This window comes from Malaya genurostris, chromosome 3 (assembly GCF_030247185.1).
Source record: "Malaya genurostris strain Urasoe2022 chromosome 3, Malgen_1.1, whole genome shotgun sequence".
NCBI classification, from domain to species: Eukaryota; Metazoa; Arthropoda; class Insecta; order Diptera; family Culicidae; genus Malaya; species Malaya genurostris.
This window is the reverse complement of record NC_080572.1, coordinates 155,733,766-155,752,416: the sequence shown is the minus strand read 5'-3', so window position 1 is coordinate 155,752,416 and position 18,651 is coordinate 155,733,766. Positions and strand designations below refer to the sequence as shown.

The following is an 18,651-nucleotide window of genomic DNA, read 5'->3' as shown; positions in this document are numbered from 1 at the left end:
CAGGAAAGCAATCCGAGAAGCAAAAGAGGCAAGCTGGGCCCGATTCTTGGAAGGAATCTCAACCGACTCCAACACAACCCAACTTTAGAGAAGGGTCATCGCCCTAAACGGCAAACGCCGCCACACCGGCTTCACCCTCAACACTAACGGCACCACCACAATAGACCCCTCCATAATGGCAGAGAAAATGGGCACCCACTTTGCCTCGTTATCAGCCAACAATGCCTTACATCCTGCCTTCCTAACAAAGAAAGCCAAACTTGAACTCATCAAAACTACCTTTCCACCCGACACCGAACAACAGTTCAACCAACAACTCTGGCTCCGAACTCCAACATGCACTCGCATCAGCACACGGCCAATCAGCCGGAAGCGCCGGCATCAGCTACCCACTCATACAGCATCTCCCACCCGACGCTAAAAAAGCACTACTCAAGTGTTATAACACAATATGGGAGCGCGGGGAACTACCTGATTACTGGGAAAGTGCCTTAGTCGTCCCTATCCCCAAGAAATGCGAGGGAAACAGAACCGTAAAAGACTTCCGTCCCATCAGTCTTCTCCCATGTATCGGTAAAATTATGGAAAGAATGGTAAATCGCCGCCTGTCAGCTTATTTAGAGACTAACAAACTGCTCGAACAAAGACAATTCGCTTTCCGCCAAGGCCAAGGAACAGGAACCCACCTGGGAACCTTTGTCAGATTTTACGCGATGCAAAAGACCAAAACCTGCACGCCAACATAGCCATCTTAGACATAGCTAAAGCCTATAATACAGTATGGCGAGAAGGCATACTGCGCACGCTACTTAAAGAAGGAATCACCGGCAACATGGGTGCATTTCTCAGCAACTATCTTCAAAATCGTCAATTCCAGTTAACCATAGGAGGAAACCGATCATCAACCTTCACCGAAACCAACGGGGTACCCAAGGCTCCGCACTAGCCGTCACACTCTTTTTAATTGCAATGAACCCTGTATTCCGAAACATAACAAGCAAACTCCACATACTGGTTTATGCCGACGACATAATCCTCGTCTCAACAGGAAAAAACCTCAAATTCATTCGCAGGAAGATCCAAACCGCGGTTAAGAAAATCGGCCAATGGGCGAACTCTGTCGGATTTTCATAGGACCCCAGAAATGCGCCATTGCACATTGTTGCAACTCTCAGCATGTCGCTGCAGGAAACCCAATTAAACTGGACAACATTAACATACCCTTTCGACGCCTGCCCAAGATACTCGGCATCACGATCGACCGATAGCTCACTTTCAACGACCACTTCAAGAACATTAAAAAAGACTGCGAAAGTCGGCTGCGTCTTATCAAAACAATAAGCTCCTGCCACCCCCGATGGAACCGACGAACAGCTCTCAACATCAGCAAGGCTCTAATCAACAGCCGGATCTTCTATGGAATTGAAATCACTTGCCTAAACCGGGAAGGCATGCAGAAGACATTAGCTCCTCTCTACAACCGCTCAATCCGTCTGGCAAGCAACCTTTAACCTAGCACCCCGGCGTTTGCTGCCTGCGTTGAATCCGGAGTCTTACCCTTCCAATGGTACGCCAATATCACCATTTTCAAGAGAACTCTCGGCTTCTTACAAAGAACAAGAGGCAACAATCGAATATTACTCAGTATTGCCAAAGACCTGTACCTAATGTACAATAATACCAGAATGCCTGAACTTGCCAGGATACAGAAGATCCGCCGCCGGGAATGGTTTGCCAAAACTCCACGCATCGACACAAGATTAACCCGCACCATTCGGGCAGGAACACAATCAAACGTAGTCCGAACCCACTTGCACCGACTAATAGAAGAGAACTACCCCTATCATCACCAAATTTTTACCGACGGATCCAAACTGAACGAAAAAGTTGGAGCCGGTATCTACAGCACAACATCAAACCACAACTTTCGGCTACACTAAACATGCTCAGTATTCTCGGCTGAAGCCTCTGCAATCCTCTACGCAATCAAATCCAAACCTCCCAACACTCCAACGATAATTCTATCCGACTCCTTGGCAGTCCTCACCGCTCTCGAAGCAGGCAACTCCCTACACCCCTTCATCCAAGCAATAGAGGAACAGTGCAACAACCAGACGGTCATCTGTTGGATACCCGGACACTCTGGCATCCCCGGCAACGAAGAAGCAGACACACTCGCAGCATTAGGCAGGTCCAACAACCACTACTTTACCAGAACGGTCCCAGCTATGGACCTCATCAGAAACGTCAATACAAAAGCCCTACACCACTTCATCAGAACCTGGAGAGCTTCCTCTGGGCACACCCAAAAAGTTAAAGGTGAACCCGACAAATGGATCGATAGAAGCAGCCGGATGGAGCAACGGGCCCTGTCCAGACTGCTACACCAGAATTACCCATGCACACACCATTTCAAATTGTCAACCACCATCCTGCCCCATATGCAACGTCAGGCTCTCAGTTGAACACATTCTCATCAACTGTCCCAAATTTCACGATCTTCGCAGACATCACAGTCTGCCCAGCTCGATCCGTGAGGTACTCAACAACAACCCGGACAACGAACATGCAGTCCTTGAACTTCTCCGAGATGCCAACCTACTAGAATGTCTTTAAGTGCCCAAACCAAAATACTAAACACCGTGGAAGTTACGACCGAAAATCTTCAAAACGCAAGAGGAACCTAAAACAAAATCGAAATTAACTTCATTTGCCAACTAGATAAAAAAAATTATCCCTACCGGCAGCGTCAACAAACAGCTAAGCGTTTCTCCAATAGCACCGACAGCAGCTGACAATCACTCGGACACCTAAAATAAAGACTCACCTACCGCAAACCGATCAATTTCCGATACCGAAGGGCAAACCTCCAGTTCAACATCGCCAAGAGTATAATTCAGTCACATTCAGCTGAAAAATACTGATACCACCAAACAGAAAACGGCTGATCACGCAAATCGAGTCGACGACCAACATGAAGCAGCCCAAAGTTAAAAAGAAAGCAAACAACATTGCAACCAAGCAAATCGCATACAACTAGGTCGACTAGTGAAAAAATTCTCTCCCTAAAAAGGTACTGGACAACGGCACCTATCAGTCAGAATTACAACCAAGCAGCATGGGGGACCCCTTTCTCCACAGCGAACGGTCCAAGGACAACGACACCTGCAGGTCAGTTACTTAACAGAGTCGACCCCCGGACGTAAAATTTTGAGGATCATCCACAGGAAAAACAAAGAAAGGCAAACGAAACTGAAATTTTATCCAATACAATGTAACTATGTCAAATGAAATGTAATTATAAACCCCACCCACCCCACTTATCTCCAAACTCCCCTCCCAATACTATATCACCTCGGCGAATGACCAAACGGTTAAAACCGAGGCCCTAAGTAAACGAACAATAATAATAATGCTCCGAAAAGTGTTGAATATCGTAGTGAGTTCCTCAATTTGGCCCCTCTGAATGCTAGAAACGAATCCCCACAGCATATTGATAGTTTCTTTCAATAAATTATGCAAATCCGAAATGAAATAATCGACATTAAAATTCTGTATGCGGCTATTTTTCAGTGCCATAGTGAAAAAGCTACAAACGAAGTCACGTTAAAAGAAAGCTCCTAACAAAAATTGGATCAGTTTGGATTCTATCGCCACTGCGAGCAGATGTATTTTGTGTCGTTTGCAAAGCTTGTTTCGCTTCCGACAAGAGCCTTTACGTCACAGCTGCCAGTCATTTGCATTGATGAAAAAACAACGGTGGAGAGCATTACACAAAATCAGCCGTTCTAATGGCTCTGAAAGTTTTCTAAATAACTATTAGGATTTGCTGTTCGCAAATCGAAGGTAAATATCCTCAGTTTAGTGCAAATCTAGAACAACTTGGTTAGATTTGTGCACTTTTCGCTGTGTGAAATTCACAGTAATCGAGATCAAGTGAAGCCTTCCTTGTTTTTGCGCAGCTTATTCTCGAAAAAAATGACGCTACAAAACAGCGCGCTACTTATTCTAGAAACAAGGCTGCCAAAACCTCAACGATCACAGTAGGCATAGGGGGGTATACATCATTTTTCACCTTTTCCTCGAGACGTCAAGTTTAGCTTAAACATCCTCCCCCCGAGAAGTACTAAGTATTTTACTGGAAACTTTCGGAGCCGTAGAATTGTCAAGAATTGGAAGTAACGCAAGCTTGTGAATTGGACGTCGTAAAATTCCTGATTTGGTGCGAACATCAGCCACTCGTACTAGTCCATCTTCAACTGGGAAAACCTTCTCTTTCCGTCAAAGTTTCCATGACAGTGGGGGTAGGTTATCTTCCTTAATCACCACCACCATCCCCGGTTGAATGTTGTCCATCCTTTTTATCCATTTCATTCTAGTTTGCAACTCTGACAAGTATTCTCGCGACCATCGTTTCCAGAAATCTTGTCGGAGTTGTTACATGTATTGCCAACGAGAAAGCCTGTTAATTGGTATAATTTCATACGTTGGCTCTGCAATCGATGTTAATGGACGATCGATCATGAAGTGTCCTGGACTAAGTGGCTCAAGATCGGTTGGATCGTCGGAATGAGTATAAAGAGGCCGGGAATTCAGAACCGCTTCGATTTGACAGAGAAGCGTACTGAATTCGATCATGATAAGTGATGTTGTTTGACATATCTTTCTAAGAATCGTTTTCGCACTCTTTACGCCTACCTCCCAAATTCCACCCATATGTGGAGAACTTGGTGGAATCATTTTCCAATTAATGTTTCTTGACTGGCAAAATTCAAAAAGTCTTCTCTCCGTCAATTCTTGCTTGAACATTTGGTACAAATCGTGCAATTGGTTTTTAGCTCTAATAAAATTAGTCCCATTATCGGAGAATATCTCTGGAACTCCTCGTCGAGATACAAAACGGTGCAAGGCTGCAATGAACGAATCAGTTGATATGCTTTCAACTGCCTCGAGGTGTATTCCTTTCGTCACCATGCATACAAAAACACAGATATATCCCTTTACTGTGGTTCCCTTTCGCCCTTGCTGCTTCAGAAGAAAGGGTCCGGCATAATCAAGACCGACCTTTTGAAATGCTGGTGCTCTTTCACAACGACTCACTGGACGATCTCCCATAAATTGGCCTTGGATAATTGGACGCGTTTTGAAACATCGCACGCAGTCTCGAGTAATTTTTCGTATTGCAGAACGACCCTTTAGTATCCAAAACTCACGCCTACAAATTGCCAGCAAAGCCGTAGGTCCAACGGGCAGGTGTTCACGGTGAAAGGCAACAATCAGGCTGTCAACTATAGGATTACGATTCGGCAAAATCCATTGATGTTTGCAGGAAAATGGTAGATGAGAATGTCGAAGGCGATCACCAACTCTCAAAATATCTCCATTAAGAAAAGGATCCAAATTACTCAATCTTTTGCATTGTTTGCCTGCCTTAACCCGAGTTATCTCATCTTTAAACTCTTCATGATGAATAACTCGAACAATCACCTTCATGGACTCGTTCATTTCCGCAATAGAAGGAAATCGTTGTAGTGTACGGGATGACGGAGATTTCCGTTGAGCGTTCCTGCAGAATCGAAGAACAGTAAGGCAGTAAGGAAATAATTCCAGTTTTGTAACAAATCATCTGTTATTTTTGCATCCCAATCGATATTTGCCTTCCAGGTCAGCTGCATCAGAAGTTTTCCGATGATGATCACTGGAGATACCAATCCCAAAGGATCAAACATTTTCGCAATCGCCGATAAGACCTTACGTTTGGTTGGTATTTCAGTACTACATGTAGGCATTGAAACAAACAGAAAATCATCAGATGAAGGATTCCACCTCAATCCCAGTATTTTGATGACATCATTAATTCCCGACATTTCAAAGCTCACTAACTGTTCTCTATCTACGTTTGGGATAGTCTCCATAAGTTCCAATCTATTTGAAGACCATTTATGCATATTGTCTGATGGATCCTTCCGTCAAAAGATACATTGCAAAGGAGTGTGGCAGTTATCAACTAGAATTTGTCTATACATTTTGTCAATGTCCGTTGTTAAAACATAACGAGGTCTTCGGAATCGTAAGATTATAGATAGTAAATCACTCTGATCAATAGTGCCTACCATCATGACATCATTTGAAGAATTTCCTGATACCTTAGCGGAGGCGTCGAACACAACTCGACATTTGGTAGTTGTATTGGTTGGTCGGATGACCGCATGATGAGGTAAATACCACTTTCGTGTGCCAGGCGAATCATTGCATTCAAAAACTTCCTTACAATGACCAAGCTGTTCATACTCCTCTAAAAAGTATTGCTGTTTCAATTCGGGATCCTGGCTCAATCTTTTTTCTAATGCGTAAAACCTCCGTAGCGCCAAAGATCTTGAATCACCAAGCTCGTCGAAGATTTCTTTGAGCGGTAGCTGGACCACATATCTTCAAGAATTAATTCGCCGATAAGTATTCAAAAAATGCTTTTCGCATTCCTCATCACATGAATAGTTTGCCTTATTGGAAATCTCCTCTACTTCCCAAAAACGACAAATAAGCTGATCCAAGTCATCCAACGTTACGGCATGAGAGTGTAACACAGGATCGGAATATGTATCACCTCCATAGCTGCCTCCTAATACCCAACCAAATTGAGTCTCCTTCAGAATAGGAAGATTTACAGCCAACGATATCTCTCCTGGTAGAAGTAGTTTGAGGAACCACTGACTTCCGATCAACATGTCAACTTTGCCACTATGATGAAAAGTCAGATCGGCAAGTTGGATACCTACCGGAAGCATCCAATCACTTACATCGAAACTAGTTGTGGGCAAATCAGCTGTCACGTTGTCTGTAATCAAACACTGAATACTCTCCCTAAAGTCGGAATAGTTGGAACGAATACGAACTACGCTGCAGGTTGATAAATGACTCTTTGTACTGTTAACACCCTTAACCGTGACGTTCAACGGAAGTTGTTTCAAGCCTAATGTATCTATCATAGAACGTGAAACAAGGTTAGCTTGTGATCCACTGTCCAATAAAATTCGGCATGGGTAAGGTTTGTTATTTTTATCCATGATCTCTATGACGGCTGTTAGAAGCAACACCTGCTGCATTGAAAGTGCATTTACTAGTCTTGGGGTATTGGAATCGATTTCACCCGATGGTTTTTTGTCCCCTGCTGCTGACGGTGGTACTCTTTCCTCGACGTGAAGAAGACTGTGATGCCTTTTCTTTCATTTGCAACACGTTTTATCGGATGGAAATTCTCTGCTGATGTGACCCTTTTTTACGCAATTGAAACACGTATTTCGTTCTCTAACCTTGCTCAATCTTTACTGTAAGGAGAGGGTCCTAAACTCTGGGAAGCATAATTTTGGTGTCCCTTGCCACAAAAGTCACATTTGTACTCGTGATCCGATGAAGTAGTGGTTACATTAGACTTGGCTGAGGATGATTTAGTTGGAATATTCGGTTGCTTGGCCTGAGCTTGAGCTTGTTTTGGATTGAACGAAGCATTGATCCTTCAGAAACTTTAAAGTCATATCATATACAGGGAGTTCTCCGTGCCTTATGGTTGCCTCCCAGCGTCTTCGCGTTTCTTTATCCAAATCCGCGGCAAGTAAATGGACAGCAATTTGTTCTGACACTCCTATGAATGGTTGATCTAAGAACTTCAAACTTTCAACGTGCCTTGTGCATTCGTCTATCAGTTTCCTCAGCTCCGTATGGCTTTCTCTGAATAATTTACTTAAATGCAATAGTCGATGTATATGAGTTTCAATCGCATGACGTTTGTTCTCGTATCTCTCTTCTAATATTTCTCAGGCGTGAGCATAATTACCTTCGTTTATAGTTTTTGTATCAATTAAACCTGCTGCACTACCCACCAACGCCTTGTCCAAATGATACAACTTAACAGCTGGTGGATCGGGGCCCTTATCAACTAGGTCCATGAACATTGCCTTAAATTTGGGCCAGCTTTCGTATCTTCCGTCAAAGGTCGGAATCGGCATTCTTAGAGGTTGATGAATGACCATTGGCATGGACAAATTTTGCTGAATACCGTGGTTAGCTACTGTTCGCAACAAGCGAAGCGTCAACTTCTCATTCGTAACAGCGAAGCGTCAACCTTTCATTCAATTCACTCACACACCAACACATCAATGAGGAACGTTCGAGAATGATCCATTCAGTGGAGGGAAATGCCGCGTCTCTCGCCCGTCAACTACACAAAGCAACAAATAGCAATACCATCACTCCCGCTCATTCTCCCACTGCAGCCAATGGGAAGCCAGGATACATCAGACAATACAGCCGATTCAGCTATAAATACACATTTTCTATAGATGTAAAATCAGTATTTTTTGAACTTTCGAATAGAAAACATTAAAAGCAGAAACAAGTGAACTAATCATTCATCCGAACAATTCTTCTGGTGCTTTTGAACGGTCTACAGCCAGGACACAAGTGACTGCCGGTGGAAACGCTCTCGGTCAGAGCGGTTTTGTCTTCCGCTTGCTTTCGATTTCTTCCAGTGACCTTTATCCGATCGATATTGTTTTAATGCGTCAGTACAGTCGTTGCATCCCCTGCAAAGAGTTCTTCGATATTCAGATGCACCTTACTGAAAGTCATTAAACAAATCGTTTGCCGTCCTCCCTGTGGTGCTCCAAGAGATGAAAGTATTCAAGTAGGTATCAGTTGAGCACTTGCTCCCATCAAACGTTGGCGCAAGCCAACAGCTACAGTTTCTTGCTCCTCCAGCAAAATTGCAATCTTATCGCACGAATCATCAAACACTTCAAAATGCTGATCGTGAGTGCCTATACTCTCGGCGGATGCCAGCTCCAAGATTTTCTCCTGTAAATCTTTATATTCCTTTTGGGCAGATTCCAGTTTCTTCTTCTAAACCTTTATTTGTGCTGAATTAAGGACTATTCCTTCTTCTTCTTATGGTTGTATGGCACTTAGAATTTTGGTAACTTTACCTTTTGCCATCCCACGGCGATGGATGAGGACATCAAGTTGCTCCATTGCTCGAAGCTTTTTTTGTAGTTTCACTTTTTTCTTCTGCCTTTTGCTCACGGGAGTGGATGAATTTGATGCTAGCTGCCCAAGTGCAGCCCTAGCGTCAACAATTTTCGTTGGATTCTCCAGTCTTCCAGCAGAACCGGGTAGGTATTTCAAGCCTTATACTTGAAACTGTAGAATGGTGCCAAATTATCTTTGTACTGCAATTTCTTCTTCAACGACGATTGTCTTCACTTTCTTTCTAGATTCTTCCACAGTTACTATTAATTTCAAAGATTCGGCTCGAAGGACCAGTTTTATGTTCATTCAGTGGACTTTACAGCGCAAGCCATCACGGAAATTCTTCTAAATTAAAACTGACAAATTATTCACTTTTAATATTTACACTGTTTGAGATCAAAAACTTAACTAACTCTACATCGGAATGTGCGCGCTTTTATACTTGAAAAGAAAGATGCTACAAAAGGCGCGCAGCTTATTCTAGAAAAAAATGACGCTAAAAAACGGCGCGCTGCTTATTCTAGAAACAATTGACGCTACAAAACGATCAGTCGTCTGTGGCAAGGCTGCCAAAACCTCAACGATCACAGTAGGCACAGGGGGGTATACATCATTTTTCACCTTTTCCTCGAGACGTCAAGTTTAGCTTAAACAGAGTGATTTCTAAAACGTTACGGTTACTCTTCATTACGATTCAGTGATAAAACTTGCATTTGACCGCTGTTGATTCGCTTTGGTTTGTGCTACGTTTATCAATCAATTAGCACTCACGTCACTCTCGCACTCACGTTTCGGTCAAAAACATTCTATAAACATGACAAGAATTAAATGCAATGCTGAACCTTGTTCTGGTTCATCTGGATCGAGAAGTGGCAAGATAACCTGCAAATCTTGCTCTGGTAGTTATCATGTCAAGTGCTCAAATTTGAACAGCACTCTTTTTAAAACCACTCGGGACTGTCCTGAAGTGTGTTGGTTTTGCCCTAAATGCCGTAGGTCTGCAAGTAAAAACGCATCACCCACTGATACGATGAGCTTGATTCTCCAACGCACCACTTTTACATTAAAGCTGGTAGGTACCTTGACTGATTCAATACAAACTTTCTGTCGTATTTACACCCAGTTTGCTGTAACAACCAATTTCGAGATAGAGTGAAATGCTCCGTAAACAACGGTACTACTTTTTTCGAACGCCTCGATAATTTACAACTGGATTTAATCAACCTCTTCGAGTCAATATTTGGTAACAATAACAAGCGACCCCGTACCAGTAGTACTAGCCACCTTTCTATTGTACAACCAAAAAAAGTCGCCAAAATTGACGCAGCAGTAAACAATCGTTCCACCAATGACATTCTTGCGTCATGTACCACAAATTTGGAAAATATTGCTTCTCATTTAAATTCCACCACTATATATGAGAACACAGTTTCAATAGCAACCAGTAACTGCTCTACTTCAACGCAACCACTGTTTACAACTCAGCCAGTGATGCCTCTTACTACCACCGTTTAATTCTCATTAACACTCTCCGACATCACCTGCCATCACCGACATTAGTAGTACTTTATACAGGCAGTACAGAAACCATCGTCGTATGCAGCTTCCCAACTTACTAGTCCTTCATCAACAGTATCGCCCTGATCAGTTCAGCCTCGGCAACCACAACCGTCTAAAAACAATAACAGGCAAGCTATCATATCGGTTATATCAAATATTCCCTATACTGGTACTACTTAACACGATTCATGCCTACTGAAACTGAGGAAAATATTATTAACTATGTTAGTGCTAGAATTAAGTGTAGCAGAAGTTAAATCAGGTGTCAAAAACTGGTACATTTGAATACTAACATACCTTTTTCTTTTGTCTTTTTCAAATTAGCCGTTCCAAATTCCTTTGAAAAGATGAATTCTGGGCACGTGGCATATCTATCTCCCCTTTTCTAGCACTCAGTTCAAAATAGGCAGCTCATCACATACAGAGTTCACCGCGTCCCCCACTTCCTCGGCTACAGTATATCAACAACTCGCTTGCAATCCCACAAACGCCACCAATTCCATCAAGAATGCCTCGCACAGTCTATCTACAATCCCCCATGCGTCGCTCACCGAACCCCATTTTCTTCCAGCAAAAGTCAAAGTAAAATTTCGGAGCCGGAAGTCGGATCTGGATGAAATTGCCCAATATCTTTAAGGACACTGATCTTGAACCAAGATTTGAGAAAATTGTTTTAACTGTTACTAAGAAATCGAAGTGAGTTTCGATTTTGTAGCTTTTCTTTACTAATACCTATTAACTAACAAGGTCTGTCAGCTAGATGAATTAAGCAGTAAGTTTTATTTAAATTTGCACCTCGTTTCACCATAAGTTTGCAAAAAAAAACTCCTGAATTTTTTTCACTTACCACACAGTAATACCGGAACCGACAGTCGGATCCGAATATATATATCGGGGACTTTTAAAAAACTTCAATACCTTTTCTTTGCATATTAGTTTGTGGAAATCGGTTAAGAAATTTCCGAGAAAATTGAGTGCGCAAGTTTTTTAAAGAGAGAGGAGCTTTTCATTTGAATCTTAGTTTGTGAAAGTCATCTCTGATAAAATCGAGTGACATTATTTGTCAGATATACACAGACATACGTACATACACACATAAATAAAATCAGACATTTTCTGATCTCGACGAACTGAGTCGAATGGTATATAACACTCGGTCACTCGAATGGTATATAACACTCGGTTTCGAACGGGTCTCCGGCATCTAATGAATATTGATATTTGAAACTCGACTTGTTTTTGATGAAAAAACAATCATAGCTTTTTACTGGTAGCTCATATGAAAAAGCTTGGTTGAGCAAAATTGTGCGCAATGATTAGTTCAACAACTCTTCTAATGACAACTTTTCGGTGGAACGTTTCACAAAAACGTTGGAACAAAAAAAGTGATTTTTCAGGAACCACCCTACTTTTACTCGGGAAAATTGATGTAACTCGATCAAATGAAGGGCTAGAGAGGTGCTTTTTTCAGCAAAGTTGCTTTTTTCAGCAAAGTTGCTCGCAATAAAATTTCCTACAACTTTATTGTATTATTAAATCATTTTTGAGTTTAATCAAGAAAGTTAGATTTCAATTTTCAATCTAAATAAGGACCTCCCTAGTAACTTTTTTCAGCAAAAGGAGCGCCATGTGATTACAAACAACTTTTGTTAAGATACCATCTACAAAAAACTAATATTGAATAGTGAAAATATTTTTGTCAAGCTAATTTCCCGTTTCGGACCAGTTTGCAATGATTTGGATGGTGGCGCCTTTGGTGTTGATTTGGCTCTTCTTCCACCGGCTTCGCGGGATTGAATATGTTGCTGCAGTCGAATTTATTGGCTTCTTATCCACTAAGCAACGTTTAATGGCCTTGATCAATGCACTAATCATTTAGGGGTTAGCCAAATTTTGTGCTAGGGCACATAACCGTTTTTATTATTTTTACGTTTCGTCTTTGACTCATCAGTGCAGAGCAGTTCAAATTGAACTGCTTAGTGCTAAACTCGGCAGTTCAATTTGAACCGCTAAGCAGACGTAAATGACCATACCTGCATCGGCCAGAAATAGTCGGAAACACGTTTTCGTTCGGCACGTCAAAAAAGACATTGCACTCCGTTGCAAAACAAAAAGTGTTCTGTAAGTAGCAGAAACTTTACGTCTGCTTAACGGTTCAAATTGAACTGCCGAGTTTAGCACTAAGCAGTTCAATTTGAACTGCTCTGCACTGATGAGTCAAAGACGAAACGTAAAAATAATACAATGCACTAATGTTAATTTTCCTTGGCATGGACGATTTTTTTTAAGTCGCCATGGCTAACAGAACCAGATTATCAAAGTTTTGTCGTGAATACGACTTATTTTACTATGGGCGCCTTTTCAAAATTTACCCTTAGGGAGAATGATAAGTTCTTGATCGTGAATATCTCTTGTTGCATCTAACGTATCAACATAATTTTTGCTACATGAAATCGGAAATATGATCACAATTTTATGGTAAAGCTTTCAGTGGTGTGACATAATCTCAAACAGTTCAAAATTAAACTATTCTGATATGTTTGTTTTCAACGAGTATCAAAGAGGAAAACACTTGACGATTGTTTGCCTTTCTCGTATTTCGAACGCTCATAACTCAGCGATCTGTGGAAGGATTTATATAATCTTACTACCAATAGATTCGAAATTTTTCCACTTGAACGTATATTGCAACTACATTGAAATTTTTCAATAGTACACTATTGAAAACCTGTCTGACTTGCTCCATTTCAGCGCCAGCCAATCAGAAAGCGTTCTGAGGAAGAGAACAAAACATGTGCTAGTAATATAAAAGGTGATTTCGCCACTTTTTCTATCATTTTGTGAGCAACAGTTACAAAAGACACACACGAGAGTAACATCGGGCCGGCCACACAGTGAAATCACACCATAATCACACTATCTCGGATCTAAATGCAGATCCTGTTGGTCATGACAATTCAAAGCACTTTTTAGTGCTACAGATCATCATAAAGAATTAGTTAATTTTTTTCTTTCGTACCAATAGCATCAGGTGGAAACAGACAAAGTTTGCACCGTCACTAACACATTCAATTACGACTCATGCAATGCGAAAATGAAATTAGAACATCTTTATACTAGTATGGATGTCGTTTGGAAATATGCCGTGCGAAATAGAGTTGCCACGTATACAGATTATTCTGTAATTTACTTCTGAGAAATGAACAAATTGAACTTGATTTGCGCATTATTATTTCCAGGCGTATCAACAACGAACTAAACTTAAAACAATCTTAAATATTTCTTTATTACAGTGATGTGGTCGTCCTGAAAAGAACGGGGTTTGTAAGAGGTAACACAATAATGTTTCGGAAATCGCAATTTAGGCCTTCTCGGTTTTCTTCGGGAGCAACACTGCCTGGATGTTTGGCAGTACACCGCCCTGTGCAATAGTAACTTCGGAGAGCAGTTTGTTTAACTCCTCGTCGTTACGGATGGCCAGCTGCAGATGGCGAGGGATGACTCTCGTTTACTTGTTGTCACGGACAGCGTTATCGCCCAGTTCGGTAGCCAAGTACTCCATCACTGCCACCAGATAGACCGGTGCACCGGCACCAACACGCTCGGCGTAGTTTCCCTTCCGGAGCAGACGGTGGATTCTGCCAACTGGGAACTGAAGACCAGCACGGTTCGAGCGGGACTTTGCATTTCCCTTAACTTTTCCTCCTTTGCTCCGGCCAGACATTTTCTTTCTTCTACGAAACGATGCCGCCGCATAAATTTTATTTTTTTGCATAAATAAATAAAATATCTGTTTATTAATCTTATTTTTGTGTATTACATAAACGTTTCACAGTACAAGTGTTTTGACCGTTTGGCCTTTCATCTTTGTTGTTCATACGATTCGTTATTAATAATAGGTGTTTTAGTTGCTCTTGTTTTACATACTAATGTTTAATCATAATATTCATTTTAATTAATAATAAAATATCTACCTACTTATTACTATCTCTTCTTATAAGCACCTCTCTTCAAATTCCGTGCAGTATTGTTCGAGTTTTTATTCTAGTATATCCAGGGAGGCCATCTCATGTACTTCACTAGTCCTTGTCCAAGGGGGCAGATTTAGAATCGTCTTTAAGGTGAAATATAGCGGAATGCGAAAATCGCGTTTTTGATCAATTATTCAAAAACTAGACCGATTTTCGAAAAACCAAAAACACTTAAATTTTCGAAATCTAATTTATCATAACTAAGTATTCTTAGAATTTTGAAATTTTGCTTTGCCGAGCCGTAATTGGTTTTTGAAATGTATAAACGGTTACTGTTCCGTTCCACGGGGATGATTTTAGAACTGAAAAGTAGTGTTTGTAGCAGAATTTCACAAAGAATCTGAAAATGCAACTCAAAGTTATAAAATTTTAGCTAAAACAATCGAAATTTGAAAAGGTTTAGATAAAGTTTTTCGCATTTTTTTTTGTTGCTTGCGCGCTACTGTTTCGTATTAAGGTGGTGTGAGAAATGCACGGTGGCATTATATCGTGAGCAAAAATTACATATAAAATTATGACGCGAATTTATGCAGCATTGGGTTTTGTGTTGAAATAAAAACGAGTTGAATACAATAAAATGGGTATTGTAGGAAATTGTTTATTTTCTAAGTAACTGTTATTTATAATGCTAATAATGTCCAATTCTGTAGAGTTCAATGCATTGATGTTGCTGAAGCAATAAAGCCTGGCTGTGTGATATCGTATAACAGGTATTATTTTAGATTGTAACAATTTTTATAGCAAAACTATAACTTCATCATTGATAAGCTGCTGAATGAAATACAAACCAAGTATTATCGTGATACAAACAATGTGATAAACATTGATAAACAACAGGCATATACATGGTTAGCAAGTTGGTCAATACATATACATATAACCTCATGTTAGTCATTCATAATTACTCATGATTTATAGCTCTAGCATATATTCAAAGTGTGAAGGATTCAAAAATCTGCTTCAGTTGAACGAACCGTCGCACAAAGCACACCAAGAAAAACGGACACATAGAAATAAGAACTTTTTTCAATGATTGAGCGCAGTGGGCTTACCTCTCGTTATTTTGGCTTGTAAAAAAGACTGGACGTAATGGATTGTTGAATCCTTGACACTTTGAATATATGCTAATTCAATCGTTATTGTTAGCGATTACTCTTACACTAGAGCTATGAATCACGAGTAATTATGAATGACTAACATGAGGTTAAATGTATATGTATTGACCAACTTGCTAACCATGTATATGCCTGAGTTTAGTAGCAGGCATGGATTCTTATTTAAAAGAACGATCGAAGATAAGAGAACATTCAAGTATTTTCGATATCTTTGCCAGTAGTTCTCACACAGTAGTTATATAAAAGTTATATTTTCAAATATTCTACATGAACGATATTACTAGGCTTGTATTTGTTCCATTCAGTAGCCTATCAAGGTTAAAGTTTTAGTTTTGGTATAAAAATCGCTAAAAAAATGTAAAATAATACCTATTATATGATATTACACAGCCAAACATTATTGCTTCAGCAACATCAATGCATTGAGCTCAACAGAGTTGGACATTTTTAGCATTATAAATGACAGTTACGTAGAAAATAGACGACTTCTTACGATACCCATTTTATTGTATTCAACTCGTTTTCATTTCAACACAAAACCCAATGCTGCATAAATTCGCGTCATTATTTTATATGTAATTTTTGCTCACGATATAATGCCACCGAGTCCACCGTGCATTTCTCACACTACCTCAATACGAAACAGCAGCGCGCAAGTAATAAAAAAATGCGGAAAAGTTTTTGTAAACTTTTTCAAATTTCGATTGTTTTTGCTCAAGTTTTATAATTTTGAGTTGCATTTTCAGATTTTTTTGTGAAATTCTGTCACAAACACTACTTTTCAGTTCTAAAATCATCCCCGTGGAACGGAACAGTAACCGTTTGTACACCAATTACGGCTCGGCAAAGCAAAATTTCAAAATTATAAGAATACTTAGTTGTGATAAATTTGATTTCGAAAACTTAAGTGTTTTTGGTTTTTCGAAAATCGGTCTAGTTTTTGAATAATGGATCAAAAACGCGATTTTCGCACTCCACTACATTTCACCTTAAGATATTCAGTTAGAGCGTCCAGACCTGTCTGTAGTTTATTCTTCAGAGCATTAATGACACGACCTTTGTAAAGAATGGCAGTATCATCAGCAAATTGTAACAGAACACCACCTCCCGGAAGAGGTGAGATGTCTGATGTAAAAATGTTGTATAGGATGGGACCTAGGATACTTCCTTAGGGTACACCAGCAGGAATAGTAAAGCTTTCTGAAAGTGCATTATTCAAAGAAACCTGGAATGCTTCATCTGCAAGATAATTTTTGATAATTTTAAAAAGATACATCGGAAATTTATACCGATGCAGTTTAAACACCAGGCCGTCGTGCCACACATTATCGAATGCCTTTTCAATATCCAATATTGACATGGTAGTGGCTGCCGCCGTACTATCCCTCTATTTTATACCATCTCGCTGTTTCTGTTTCCGTTCTGCGATAGGCAGGGCATAAAGCACAAAAGGAGTATTGAATGCTACGCTTCGGGCCCATGTTGAAAAACATACGAACGCAGTAGAAAAAGTCCCCGTAGCGGTGGTCGTGTAATTGTCAAACACCGGTGCTGGGATTTTCGGGCAGCACTGAAGTTGAGTGTTCCTGACTTCGGCAAATACCGAAGCCGAGTGTTTTCGATCTTGCCATATACGTTGCTTATACTATAAGCACCTATAGCGCCACAGTATGACGAAAAATGCGTTTGAATGATTAATTCTTTTTTCAATAATACGCGTCAGATTGAATTCAATTGATTGACAATATAACCAACACATGGGTGCTCTTCGGTGCCCTCGCGAAATTGAAAACATTCGGCTCCGTTGTTTAACGAAACTGAAAACACGCGGTTTCGGTGTATGCCGAAGCTTGAAACACCAGTGCCGAAAATGAAACAGCGCCACGAGCACCGCGGCTTCGGATATTGCGTTTTGTGTTTCTCTTTGTGCATTGGCACGCAATGGCATTCTCAAATGGCATTTTTGGACATGCCTGGTGGTAAGGCAACTAAAAAGTCCGGCAAAGTCCAGAAGAACATCGCCAAGAGAAATAAGAAGAAGACGAAGACAATTAAAAGCACTTTTCAGTGCTACAGACAAGGATGGCTTTTATCGTATCAAAGAATGCTCACTCTTCACTCTTCACACGATTGAATCAGTGCCATCAAAGAGAGACTAATGTCATCGCAACAACAAACACCCGGCATGGCTCATTCAACATAGAATCGACACCAGTGCGAGAGCGAATTTTTTCCAAGGACATTTCTGAGAATCAAAGGTTAGCACGCTGCTGTGGGGATCCTCTCTGAAGCAACAAACGGTCGCTTATTCTCGTTTCGCGATCCGATTCTGTATGGGCAGTGGATAATTGCGATAGAATCATGCTAATATTGCCGCTTATTCTAACTATGTGCATATAACCTTTGTATAAGTTGTGTCTATGAAAATGTTTGTGAATGCTCCGAACAAGGATTTTGAAATATTGCAACCTAATATGAGAAACATCAAGTTGAACCATCGATTCAATTCTCTGCGATAATTGTCAACTTGCGATCCTCTCTTGGAAAATTCCACACAGCAACGATCATTATCAGACTGTATTTTTTTCAAGGGCCGTGAAATACTCAGAGTATAAAGTGGAGCGAAGAAATGTAGAAAAATTCTCTCGCGGTTCATGCATTGAATGACTCGAGTTCTTGTAGCATCTTCTAACGGATTGAAAATGTTGTATACAATATAGAGAGCAATATAGCAGCTTCTGTCAAATTTTCGGCAATCACCAACACTGGCTACAGATCATCATAAAGATTTATTTGAATTTTCTCTTTCGTACCAAAAGCATCAGATTTATCAGATCAGATCAATCTGTATTTTTGTCGTGCATATTTTAGTATGAGGCTCCTTTTGATTGCGATATCTAACACATTCAATTACGACAGTAACG

The 18,651-nt window shown here is 40.5% G+C and overlaps 1 protein-coding gene across 11 annotated transcripts in view; it reads left to right on the top strand.

The window, feature by feature from the left end:
- Positions 1–18,651, top strand: part of LOC131434603 (glutamate receptor ionotropic, NMDA 3A-like) — a 646,413-nt gene that overhangs the window by 87,015 nt on the left and 540,747 nt on the right. The gene's annotated exons all lie outside the window — the stretch shown is intronic.